Source organism: Schistocerca cancellata, chromosome 6 (assembly GCF_023864275.1).
Source record: "Schistocerca cancellata isolate TAMUIC-IGC-003103 chromosome 6, iqSchCanc2.1, whole genome shotgun sequence".
Lineage (NCBI taxonomy): Eukaryota > Metazoa > Arthropoda > Insecta > Orthoptera > Acrididae > Schistocerca > Schistocerca cancellata.
In genome coordinates, this window is record NC_064631.1 from 434757064 (window position 1) to 434771536 (window position 14473).

The window sequence follows — 14473 nt, forward strand, 5'->3', positions numbered from 1 at the left end:
GTTTTAAAAAATTTTTATCTATTGCTTTATGTGGGCTACAAAGAGATGGACAGTTTTATTGATTAGAAGCAGAATACTATTCTTTCACTTTTTTTTATTCCTGGAATATTCTTTTACGTCGGTTCTTAAATCACAACTGTTCTAATTTGGCAAACCCCCTCTGGCTCCGAAACTTCTTCCATTTGTTGAAAAATATATGGCTTCCTTACAGACTTCATATGCATCCAGTGCATAATAACTTAAATTGTGAATATATTTCTGAATGAATGGTTGTTATTTATTTTTCCGTCACCCTGTTCACTGTTATAAGTTATGTTCCACAAGGATCTCACACGATTGGAGGCGACAATCTGTAATTTATTTTACCTTAATTACTACTTCAATTTTGTTCAACAATTTAAAGGAATATATGAGTGCAAACATGGAATACATGTGAATAATGCAGCTGCTCAGTGACAGGTATGGGGGAGGCACTGTGGCCAGGTCTCGGATTTTCGACCCCTGCCCTCTTTGCCTCCGCCTACCTGGTGCTGAAATTCTTCTCAAACTTTAAAAAAAAGTAATAGTGCAGTGGTCAGAACGTCTGTCTAGTAAGCAGCAGGTCTAGGTTCGAAGCTCAGTCGGTCACAAATTTTCATCTGCTGTCGTTGCTGTATTTCAACGCGCTGTGACAGTGCGGACGTCGGTCCTTCGATATTTAAGATGCAATTGTTTTTTGAGGCAATAGAGGTGATTTGCGAACGTTAGTCTTTCCATCAAAATAACGGGACTCCAACGGAAACCAATCCTTAGTCATACCTTCGTGCCGGAGCTAACCCATGCCATATACATGCGAATTAGATTGTAGTTCATATTTAGTCAAATAACGAATGGTCAGTATACAAGTATGCCGGCCAGGGTGGTCGAGTGGTTCTAGGCGCTACAGTCTGGAACCGCGTGAGAGCTAAGGTCTCAGGTTCGACTCCAGTCTCCGACATGGATGTGTCTGATGTCCTTAGGTTAGTTAGGTTTAAGTAGTTCTAAGTTCTAGCGGACTGACCACCTCAGATGTTAATTCCCATAGCACTCAGAACCATTTGAACCATTTTTGACGTTTACAAGCATTTACAAACAGAAGAAGCAGGATTGCAGCGAACTGATCACTTAACCAAGTGCAACATAGAGTACCTGTGTAATGAGTCATTCCAGCTGCATAGCTGAGGGTAACATTTTTTAAGCAATTCATTGCAGAATTAATGTAATACCCGCACGATGATCGCTGTAGTCATACTGTATCATTAGCAGCCCGCGAATGTAGTACTATGTTCGTTAAATCGGATTACTCAAGCTGAGGCCAAATAAAGACAAGCGACGACGCCACAACACTATCTTTACTTAGGTAGGTAGTCAGCGCTAAATTATGTGCGCCACCATTAACGTTGACGTAAGCAGTTTGACAGCATAACACCACCACAACTACTGACAACCTGAACCATTATCATCACGCAGTTGTAACTCGCAGTGATTACAAGTTTCTCATGTTTGTCAAGAATAGCGGAAAGCGCCTCTGAAGTTCCGTTTCCATTACGCCTAGGCAGGTGAGAATCCTAAATATCAGTAATAGGTCACCTAGCGAAGAGAAGAGTCCACGTATTGTCTCAAGTTCTTGCAGTTTGATGGTAATGCAGTTCCAGATGGTTTCGCACTAACGGGTTCTTTTGGCTATCTGAATACTCATATTGGAATTATATAAGTGTAATTGCTAGAACGTTCAACTACCTTAATAACACCTCATTCTGGGTTGAATACGACTCGGAAAGAAACGTTAATTTGACGTTTCCATCCATCTCCTGACGTCTTACTGAATGAAGTCTGAAGTGCACGCACAGTTGTGTTGCCCGCCGCAAGGATTCTGTGAAGTGTTGTGGCAGCTGGCGGTCATTGCTGAATACAGACATGTGCTCCAGGGGAACTCGTCTTTGTTGCATTTTTTCCATACCGTAATTAGCACAATAACATAGGGCTTGTTCTGCTGAAGAACTTGATGCCCACAAGTCCTTAAATAAGAATCTCCTAACGTGAGTAATGCATGAAAGGAAACAGACTTTTGGACAAAACAATGGACAGCTCCCTGCTTTTTGCGTTTCCGATAGCGCCTACGATAAGAATCTGGTGTCATATTATGTTTCAGAACCCTAAACTGTTTATTTTTTTACCTCATACTAAAACAAAAGTTATGATATGAGAAGAGGAAATGACTTATATGCTTCTCAGGAACTTGAGTTTTTCGTGTTTGTTTTCCCACTTCATACTAAAACAAGGGCGTTAAAATGAGAAGAGGAAATGAAATATACGCTTCCAAGACATAATATTTCCTTGTGTGCTACTACTGCATACATGAAAGCCCTGCAGTTAAATGTTGGATAAATTTTGATATCACCTCACATTCCGTTGTGAGAAGGTTCCTATTTTCTTGGGATTCATATAGAGTGGACATTTCATCACTGGTTAATATTCTGATGACTAATGACATGATACCCATTGCAATTGCTCCATGGCTCCTGTGAGTAGAGTCTCACGTTGGTTACTATAAGAACACGCAGGCAGTGATATCCGCTCACTGCGGTCAGAGACAAGGTGATTTCTTTCTGTTTATGGCGAAGCGTCTGCTGCAGTGTCCACGCTCAGCCAACATAAACAAATCGCGGCGGCATTGGGCACTGCTGATCGCTGCGCTTGTCGCGAGCCTCGACAACAAGAGCGCACTGTCTCTGCTAACGATAGTATGGAGTTAATACATCTTACTTAACGTAATATGCAGGACGTGTGTTGGGTGAAAATTCAGTTAGTAACTTCCCATCGCATTAAAATACTTTAGAGTCATATTTGATGAATTATTTGTTGTTGGTTGTCTCTCTAATGTTAATAGTATTGATTCAGATTGTGCATGAACACGAAAACACACACACACACACACACACACACACACACACACACACACACACACTCACACACACACACACACACACACACACACAGTCATTGATTCTAGTGAGGCTGAGAACTACTGTGTGTTGAATAACACATGCACCAGTCAGTTCCTCAGTTGGCGTCGAGTGGATGAGTTTTTTCAATTACCTTGCACTGCAAGAATTGTAAGGAGGAGCCTGAAAGTAAATGGTCTTGTATGCTAAAGAGCTGCCACAAAGCAAATCTTGACCGATTATCAGATAATTGCCCACATGGGTTTTGTGGACGAGTATACTTTAAGTAGCCGCGCGGGATTAGCCGAGCGGTCTCGGGCGCTGCAGTCATGGGCTGCGTGGCTGATCCCGGCGGAGGTTCGAGTCCTCCCTCGGGCATGAGTGTGTGTGTTTGTCCTTAGGATAATTTAGGTTAAGTAGTGTGTAAGCTTAGGTACTGATGACCTTAGCAGTTGAGTCCCATAAGATTTCACACACATTTGAACATTTTTTTATACTTTTAGTAACCAACCCACCCACGATCATTACGTAAGATTTCTGGAAGGCTTAGGGAATTGATTTCATTAAGTCGTCGACAGTGTAGCGTGATGGTTTACTTCCCAACATATGTTTTCTATATTTGTCCAAAGGTCGCTTGCTTTTGTAGATCCACATGGCAATGGCCTTGTTACCTCTGCCCACATATTCTCTATCTGGTTGATGTTTGGTGATCGTGGAACAAACGGCAACAGCTTTATCCTCTCTTGGGCCTGAAACCAATCACGCACTGCTCTGCTATGATGGATGGGGCTCTGCTCCTGTAAATAAACTATTATCTCGTTAGTCCATGTATTTATATTTAAATAACGTATTTGTAATAAGCACATTGGATTATTATTTTCGACAGTGTTTAAGAATTCAGGCCCTGTCAGAGATAAGTGATCTATATTCAACAGTCCGATTATGAATGTGATTTGCCCAGTCTATCACATGATGAGAGTCGTAGTCAGATATCCACATTAAGACTGCCTAGCTGAATCCGATTAGAACTATCTGGTATCGAAACGAAATTACAGAAATCGGATAATTTGAACGTCTGTATTGCAACAATTTTGCGCACATAAATTCCTATGATGGAGTAACAGGTAGCAACTGGCTAAGAAAAAGTGAGAAATATGTCTTCTAGCAGCAATGTAACGTAATTATAACCCACATTTATGTGATGGAAATACTGAATCGAACAATACACATCTATTTCAGTGGTGGGAAGATACACCATACCGGATTTGCTGATGACATAATGACAACAATAATAATAATAATAATAATCGCGTGTGGCGGATAGGGGAAACCCTCCCCCATATGGGTGGTACCGAGGAAATCAAATACTAGGGGTGAACCAAATACTAACACAATCCTGAACGGCTACCAAATCCGTTGAACCCAAAATCCAGACACGTCTGAGTGAAATTCACCGCTACTCTGGTCACCGTCTCTTAGCTCAATGAGCTTGGCTGAAAATATTTGCTTTCAAAGGCTTCAACACCCTCTGGTCCTGTCCGGTCCTCGTATCACCCAAGCCAAACCAATGAAACACAAGTAAACATGAACTATGCAAGCAAAGTCAACTTTACCCCAGGTGGTACACAACCCGGCTGTCGACAGGCGGCAGTTGGATTTTCGGATTCTGGGGAGTCCAGGTTAGCACGGCAGAGAATATCGAAGATCTCTGGTAAATTTCCCTACAAGGAAGAAACATACATTTAAAAGTAAACATCGATACAATGATCCAAACACGAAAACTAAATAATCTCACAAAAGAAATCCACCGACAAAAAATTCTCATCCTTGCTCTTCAAGAACCACGACTAACTGACAATGAAACCTTGCATTAGGGAAACCATTGCGTCTTCAAAAGCAAAATACAACAAAAGGTAGCGAAAGGCGTACCAATCTTCGGCATTGCATTTCTCGAACACAGATCTATCATCAACTCTGTCAAAGAAATCACACCCATCAACAATGAAAAGGTTCAAATGACTCTGAGCACTATGGGACTTAACACCGGAAGTCATCAGTCCCCTGGAACTTAGAACTAATTAAACCTAACTTAACCTAAGGACATCACACACTTCCATGCCCGAGGCTGGATTCGAACCATCGACCGTAGCAGTCGCGCGGTTCCGAACTGAAGCGCCTAGAACCGCTCGGCCACCGTGGCCGGCCCATCAACAAGCGACTTATGACTATGCTCATTCAATGCCACAGTAAAAAATATACACTCATCAATGCACGTGTCCCCACCAACATCGAAAATAAGAAAAACTCCGAAAATGTCGAAAAATTTTGGAACACACTCGAAAATACTATGAGCAAAATTCACCAGGATGACGTGAAAATACTAGTGGGATACTTCAGCTCTCTATTTGGGACAGAAGAAACCTGTAGAAAAATCATTGGCACAAATTCAACACACCGTAACACTTAGACCAACGGCACACGTCTGACTGGCATTTGCCAACAATTCAACCACAAAAGGACGTCTTTCCAGTTTAGGAAAAAACCAGTTCCCAGGTAACATGCTTAGCTAACAGGTGCAAGCTGCTTTCGTTCGCCATTCGCGACTCGCTGAAAGCCAGATTTTTAATTCTTTTGTAGCACAGCTACAAGCAGGCTGATAAAAACCCAATAAGGGAATCGTAAGACAACGCTTGAGCAAAATTCGTCTTGCTACTTTCAGTAACTCTTAGTGTCAGAGCGAAAATCTTACGGTACTGCCAAATTCATAATGCCACTTTTGTTTTCTGCCGACATATTTTTTGTTGTTGTGAATACATAATTTTATCTATGAAATGTCACATTTTCATAATACTTGCGAATGGTACAGGAAATGAAATAAATACAGATCTTTTCGAAGTCAAAAGTTGGTAATATCCTACTAATTCGTGTTAAAATAGGTTCGATCGTCTCACAGACACATAATGCTTTATTAAGATAGACTGCCGTCGTGATGTTTCTGTAGTAAGCTGAATTTAATTTATATTAGTACAGTGAATATTTTAATTGCATTTTCCATTAGTTTACTAAACGCAACAGTAATTATCAAAGAGAAATTAATCAGCAGCAGAATTTTCTTTCACGATATCTAAAACGATCTGACAATGCTAAAGTTGTTTACAAATTCTACGCCTGTAGAAGCCTACTGGTTCTAACGATGTCATTAAACCAGAGTAGTTTTAAGAGTATTTCCGTCTAGAAATGAATTGCCTTGACGGTTGATCGATCAAGAGCGGGAAAGGTAAAATTTTACAAATATATGACGAGAGGGACAAGTGCTTGAGAGAGGACTTCCCTATCAATACAAGTGCCTGACAGACGACTTTTCTATCAATCTCCTGGATTGTTTTGTTTCTCAAATCAACATAGTGCGTTATCATACAGTAGCACAGGTGATGTAGTTTTGTTGCTCGATTTTCTTACACTCCGACCGAAAGGAATGCTCGATGAGTGACCTGATGACGTTCAATAATAGTCACTCCATTGATTTTTGTTGTTTCGAATTAGAGCATGCAGTACTCCTACACCAGACTTCTGAACTTTGCCTGTTGAATGCAAATGTCGCATGATGGTTAAATGGTAATCTATCACATATATCAGTAGTCGAGACTTCCTTAATGTGGAAAATCATTCATGCCAGAACGATCTTTGTTGAAACACGAATATCTTTTTCTGGCGTATTTTTACCAAAAGCACTCGCTCTAAACATAGTTCAAATCTTTCTAGCTGCCTCCTCTGCATTCACCCCTCTGTTATACCAAAAATAAACGTTGTGTTTCAGGTGTTACACCTTTTTCCACTTGCGACTCAATTTTACAGTGCTTAAGTGTAGTTCATGATTTTCAAGTATGCAAAATCGAATGTTTAACTGCAAGATGATAACTAGAACTTCAAATTCGAAAATGACAGTTGATACATACACTGACAGCGTGGCGCCGCGTTCACATGGGCGGCGCCGGATTTCAGGCGGCGGGTGGCGTCTGGCCGGTGGCCGGTAGCCGCTGCATTGTGAGGAAACGCTCGAGCGTAAGCTGTTATGATCGCGGCGCAGCCACGAGCTGTCCTGCGGAGTTGTTTCTGGAATACTTGTCATTGCTGGTGGGTAGAATGTTAAGCGAATTATCTTCGATGCTCAATCAGAATCATAACTTTAGACCGAAATGTGGAAAAAAAAATTGTTGGACACGAACAGGAGACCATAAGCTTAGAATGCATGACGATTACCATTTTTTCTTTTCTTTTTTTTTTTATTGTTCATTATCGATCGTTGTGTTTGGTCATTGCGGACGTCGCAGGACATCCTGTTCAAGTTCGGTGGTTGATCCTTCCACTCAGTTTTTTTATTACAGAGGCCAACCGGCTCTCTGACCGAACACGCTGAGCTACCGTGCCGGCTAGCACTAGACCACGGGCTCACACAATCCGAGAACATCTCGGAAGTAGACAACACTTCCTCCTAACGCTTCCGCATCTTACAATGTTGCCAGATTGTGCAGATGGCCGGTCAGTTTTATTGGCTACGTTAAGTGAATAAACTCGGACTTAGTCTCTGTGGCAGGCGGCTGGCGGTCAGTTTTCATGTCTAAAACTGTACTCCAATGTTTTTCATTCACGTATCTGTGTGGCGCTAAAGTGTGGTTATGGATAATACGTATGCTCAGATTGCGAATGTAACATAATAAGTAAAGAGAGGGAAATGAATTAGGTGTCCTTCGTCTTCCGTAACGTCAAATATATTTTAGTTATTCTATCTTAAATGAACTGCGCAGAAAATCATTCACCAGAAGTAAATAACTTGTTAGCAACATCAGATGATATTAACAGCTTTCTGGCGCGGGTTAGCCGTGCTTTCAACGGCGTCATATCGCGGATCGCACGTCTGCTTGCGCCGTCAGTTCGAATCCTTCCCCGGGCGTGGATGTGTGTTAAGTTAGGTTGGTTTAAGTAGTTATAGGGCTAGGGACTGATGACGTAAGCAGTTTGGTGGCATAGTTCTTGGAGCCATTTTTTGACCTTTCACGTAAATTTTTTTTTCATAAACGGCCGTATCTTTAGATTGCGTTGACATAGAAGCTCATTTTTTTACACCACCAAGGGACCGGTTACCACAAGAAGTGCGATACATTTCCGCTTATTATGTCTACCCGTTCTGGAGGTAAACGGGTTTTAAAGTTTGGGTAGACCGATAGACGGTCAAGAAAGTGAGACTTGTAGGGTTCCGTTTTTACCGGTTTAGGTGACGAAATCCTAACAACGAAAACAGCTACGACAGATACTGAAGATGAGGGCTGATTAAATAGCACCTCCTACTCTTTATTCGAAATGTTCTAGTGGCAGTCGATATATCAGCATATTAATTGTAGCTACGCTTTCGAACCAAATCACGTTTACAGGAATGCAAATAGAATCCATTTGCCTATACACGTGGTAGTTCACATCCCAGTATTAATGCTACCGCGATTTAGAAGTGCCAACATTCCCATTGCTAGCTAGCTTAAGAAACACTGAGGCTAATGAACGGTTTGCGGCTGTGGCGAGTCTAGTGGAGAATTCGAAACTGTGTAGAATACGTTTGGCAGCTGTGGAGCCGTTTATTTCCTGGGGTGGTGCAGAAATATCCTACTAAATTTACTCTCTAATAACAATATTTTGCTATTTCGATAAACATCCCGAATGGTTGTCACATAAGCGGTGACATAAAGGAAGAAAATTCATGTTTTTGAGTCCAGAAAGCTCTATGCAACAGAAACTGCAGATCAATATGCCATTTTCATTGCGAAATTGGTGGCTTATTCATGTCTGGGGTAATAATAGAGGTTTGCTTGGGTTGTCTGCTAGCGTAGTGAAAGGAAGGTCTGGTTTGTTTTCGGTTCTAATCTCATGGAGGCAGGTAGAATATCAGTAAAGCAATTTTAAGAAATTCTCGCGGCCCCAATACGTTTTATCGCTACCTTTATTCTGTACTGGCGCCCTGTGCATGTCAATATGACACTCTTGTAGAATTTCATACATGTTACTGCCTTCTTTTTCCGCTTCTGTCAATAATGGATTTGACTTAAGTGTGGTACTGAATGATTTTTAACTGAATTTCGTTATGAATCTTCACGCATTGCTAAATTTTCACACTTTCATGGTAGGTCAGCAACGGTAATCCAGTATGACTGGTCTGAACGTTGACACAGACCGTTTCGCGGCCGAAAGCGGATAATATTTTGCTAATTCGTAACGATCCGGCGTTCTTTGTATTACTAAAACAATTATGTTATCTCGATAAGTTGAAATTCATTTTTATTGGTACAGTTCATACCAATTAGCGTTTCTTCTTTCAGTTCTGTCTTATATTTACGTGTTGTATTTAACACACTAATCAGCATTAATATAGTCTTACAAATTATTGAAAACAGCCTAAAAAAGTTCAGATAGTTTGTCAATTTCACGCAAGTGCATAGTATGTTGGTAGCACTTCGTCGCCTTGCCTGTTATGCTGTGTAGCAGACTTTAAAGCCATGCGGATCAGCATAACGAAAAGGCGAGGGGTCTCGCTCGTTTTGTCCACGACTGTACATGTGCGTCAGTGAAAAAGACCAATAATAAGGTGTTAGCATGCGGACGTAATGTGCTGTTCCAGCCTCTTCTGTACCTAAGGTCCATCACCGTTCCCTTTGGATCCCTACGTAATTCGGTGCTCTCCGATACACACGATCGAACAGCGGAGGAGTGGTACTCAAGCGTCAACTTTAGGTTACAATATCTCCGGATGTAATTAACATTTTACAATGCAACAAACGGCACTGATTACGTATTTGTTTATATGTTCAGATGTGCTAACAAAACTAACGTGGTTCCATTTAAAAAAACGTAGGTTTGTGTTAAAAAACATACTTCCGTGCATTTTTGTATGGTTTGTATTAACCAATTACACTAGCCCCTCTCCTCACGTTCGGTCTGTGGAATCGATTCGTCAGTATTTGATGTGGTTTACGAAATATATCCAGCGGTAACGTTAGGCGACTCACCGTATATATATATATATATATATATATATATATATATATATATATATATATAGACTAGAAGAAGGGATCGGTTGGTAGGACATGTTCTGAGGCATCGAGGGATCACAAATTTAGCATTGGAGGGCAGCGTGGAGGGTAAAAATCGTAGAGGGAGACCAAGAGATCAATACACCAAGCAGATTCAGAAGGATGTAGGTTGCAGTAGGTACTGGGAGATGAAGAAGCTTGCACAGGATAGAGTAGCATGGAGAGCTGCATCAAACCAGTCTCAGGACTGAAGACCACAACAACAACATATATATATATAGAACACTATTAAGGTAAATAGATTGTTTGTTCTCTATCAAAATCTTTCATTTGCTAACTATGCCTATCAGTAGTTAGTGCCTTCAGTAGTTAGAATCTTTCTATTAGCTGGCAGTATTGGCGCTGTATTCCAGTAGTTCGAGTAACGAAGATTTTTGTGAGGTAAGTTATTCATGAGAGGTATAGGTTATTGTTAGTCAGAGCCATTCTTTTGTACGGATTATTGAAAGTTAGATTGCTTTGCGCTAAAAAATATTGTGTGTCAGTTTAGTGATGATCAAAATCAGTAAAGAGAGAACTGTCTGAGTACGTTCAGTTTTGCTCAGCTGTTTGAAAATCAAATACCGTAGAAGTTTACGAACACAGTCTTTCTTAATTTTTGAAGGGGAAGTTTCATATGTCGACCCTTAGCCGAGGTTACCTCACTGAAATCTTGTGATTTTTTTTCTTGTAGTTTGAGTAATTAGTGTATTTATTGTTTATTTCTAGCGCGTAATTGTAGAGAGAATTTCCTTTGTAGTTGTAGTTTCTCATTGTTGTACAGTAAAACAGTTGCGACATGCATGTAGATTTGCACCAAGTATTTCGCAGCCGTGCTTGCAATTAATTAGATATTATTTTCAGTGCTATGTTAATGTGTTTTGTTATTTTGCTCTTCAACTTGTGCTTTTCTGTGAATTATTTTGACAATTATGGCGTGTAATTCAAAATGGTTCAAATGGCTATAAGCACTATGGGTATTAACATCTGAGGTCATCAGTCCCATAGACGCAGAACTACTTAAATCTAACTAACCTAAATACATCACGGACATCCATGCCCGAGGCAGGATTCGAACCTGCGACTATAGGAGCAGCGCGGTTCCGGACTGAAGCGCCTAGAACGCTCGGGCACAGCGGCCGGCATGGCGTGTGGAAAACTTAAACAGCGCAGTCAGCGATTTTCATACAGAGCACTACGTGGCGTTACCAACATAAAAACCTAAACAGCCTACTTACAAACGGTTAGCTTATACTGACAGGAGTAGTCCACTTAATGGTACATTAGGCCATGGAGAAAACGTCAGGTCGGAAAGTTTGTGACGTGTTTGTGGGGAAACTGTTCGATATATACAGAAAAAGAACCAACATACTGATGTGTGTACATTTTATGGTACCACATATAAAAAATAGGCTACCTGAAATTATACCCGTTACTCACTATGTATGTAAGCATAACAGTGTAAAGAAATAAGAAATGGAACGTGCACGTAAGGACGATAGTACGGAAGTCGAATAGTCGGTTTCGGTTTCATGGAAGAATTTTAGGGAAATATGGTTCATCTATGAAGGAGTGTGCGTATAGGACTCTAGTGTGACCCATTCTTGAATACTGATAGAGTGTTTGTGATTCCCATCAGGTCGGACCGAAGGAAGACATCGAAGCAATTCAGAAGTAACTGCTACATTATTACCGGTAGGTTCGAATAACACGTCAGTATTGCAGAGAAGCTTCGGGAACTGAAACGGGAATCCCTGGAAGGAAGGCGCCGTTCTTTTCGTGGAACATTATTGAGAAAATTAAGAGAATCGGCGTTTGAAGCTGACTGCAGAATAATTCAACGGCCGCCAGAGTACATTGCGCGTGAGGACCACGAAAATAAGATAAGGGAAGTTAAGGTTTGTATGGAGACTTGTGGATAGTGGTTTCAAAATGGTTCAATGGCTCTGAGCACTATGGGACTTAACTGCTGAGGTCAGTAGTCCCCTAGAACTACTTAAACCTAACTAACCTAAGGACATCACACACATCCATGCCCGAGGCAGGATTCGAACCTGCGACCGTAGCAGTCGCGTGGTTCCAGACCGTAGCGCCTAGAACCGCTCGGCCACTCCGGCCGGCGATAGTGGTTTTCGCCACGCTTTATTTGCGAATGGAAGAGGAAAGGAAATGACTAGTAATGGTTCAAATGGCTCTGAGCACTATGGGACTTAACATCTGAGGTCATCAGTCCCCTAGAACTTAGAACTACTTAAATCTAACTAACCTAAGGACATCACACACATCCATACCCGAGGTAGGATTCGAACCTGCGACCGTAGCGGTCGCGCGGTTCCAGACTGAAGCGCCTAGAACCGCTCGGCCACTCCGGCCGGCTACTAGTAATGGTACAACATACTCTCACCTCGCACCATGCCGTGGTTTCCGCGGTGTGTAACTGGATGTAGTTGTAGATGTAGGTATCATTCTTACAATGTTTGCGAGAAGCACGGTGTTGTACCACTGGTAACACGACGTGAGAACCCATTAGGGAGACATTAGGTCAAGGCTGGTAGTAATGAAAGGAATTCTGACAAATACGACGGTATGTTCCGAACATCTTGCATCCTCATGAGTTATCTCTCAAGCGACAGTATCGTGGCGCCATTTTTCAACAGGACAATGCTCGTCCACACATGATACACGTCTCTATGAACTGCCTGCAAGATGCTGGGTAAGCCCATGGCCAGCAAGATCTACAGCGTTGTATGCAATAGAACACACGTGTAACCACCTCGGAAATCAGCTCTGTCGCAGTGTCAGTATCCAGTATATCAACGACCAGTTGCCTTAGAAGGGGTCACAGCGGTTTTACGATACCCTTCCCAATCGAATCAGTGCATGCATGACAGACGGAATGTAACGTTAAACTGGTCACATACTGCCAAGTTCTTTGTAAATTTAACTCGGTTTTGTAATCACCGACATAACATCACATTCCTTCTCAACCACGAAGTTTAATTTAATTTTCTTCTTAGTTTCCGGGTGCTTCACTATTTTTGTCAGGCAGCGTATTTACTATTCCTTTTGAAACATCCCGTATACAAGAATCAAATTTTTTTTTCCCAAGTTTAATGTGCTCGATTTCAATTTCTGCAATTCTTCTCTTGAAAAATGTTACGCAGCCCAAACTGGAATAGAGGATTTTATGAATAAACGAACTTTACACTCAAAGTTGACCGTGATGCCTTACATGTTCGTGAACCACAACCACGAGACAGTAATCAATATTTGGGATTGTTCCTGCATAGACTGAAAGACACAGGTTGAATGAAAAATCGATAATGAGAGGAAGCACAGTGCCGTGCGTTACACGCGCGGAATGCCCACCGCCGGCCGCGAGTGTTGCGTGTTGGTCACGGGGACAGCGGCAGCAGCCCCGCGCTACGGCCTGCTGTAGCGTCCATTACACATATTGGCGTCTGGCGGTCGCCGCTCCGCGCCGCCTCTTACACCGATGAGATATCGATTAGAGCGTGGGGCCACCCTCTACGCAGCGCTGCACCGCGCACAGCCGAGCAGCGCTGCGTAACGCAACGCAACGCACCGGCGCTTTTGCCACGCGCCCTTGCCGCACTCGCGGCGTTCTTCAGCGTCCGCCCTCTGCGTTCCATTGTCTTTGCGCGCAGGTCCTTCTCCTGGAATTCCACGTGGCTTGCAGCGTTTCCCGAAACGAATACCTCCCATTCATTTTCAAGGAAACTACAAGAGGTACAGTAAGACCATAACGCCGGCTGCTGTTGTAGGGAAGCAGCCTACTCACGCCTTATAAAATTCTCATCAGCCGTTCCATTGTGTGCCAGCCTAGTCCGCTGTAACTAGCTCTGACGTCATGCAATACTGTAAAAATCATGTGAATAACCTGAAACGGTTTTACCATGTCAGGAGTAATACTAAATCAATATGAATTGAATATCAGTTCAATAACTTTAACCATTTTCAAAATTTGGACGTTTTTCTGTAAAAATCATTGGCGCAACAGAAAAGAGCTAGAGACTTAAAAAATTATATTTAGACTCCCTTTTCATAATAATTTAGTAGGAACAGTACTTTGGATCTCACAAATTAAGATTTTAGTTGAAATTCAATAATTTCTGGTTTTTGGCTTAAAAATTAAGGAAGCAAGATAGATTAAGTAGGCTAATAAATAAGGCTAGGATGTTTATATTTAAGTAGAATGGAGATCCGCTATAACCAAAAGATGTGAGAAATTTCAACTCAATAACTATAAAACTATAGCGATAGCGTATCTCCAAAGGGCCAGTTCAGAGCTCGTCTACTGCGTGCAGTGTAATTAAATTAATTCTCTCGCCCAAAATATTTTACTTGGCCACGTCAGACTTTTATTATAAT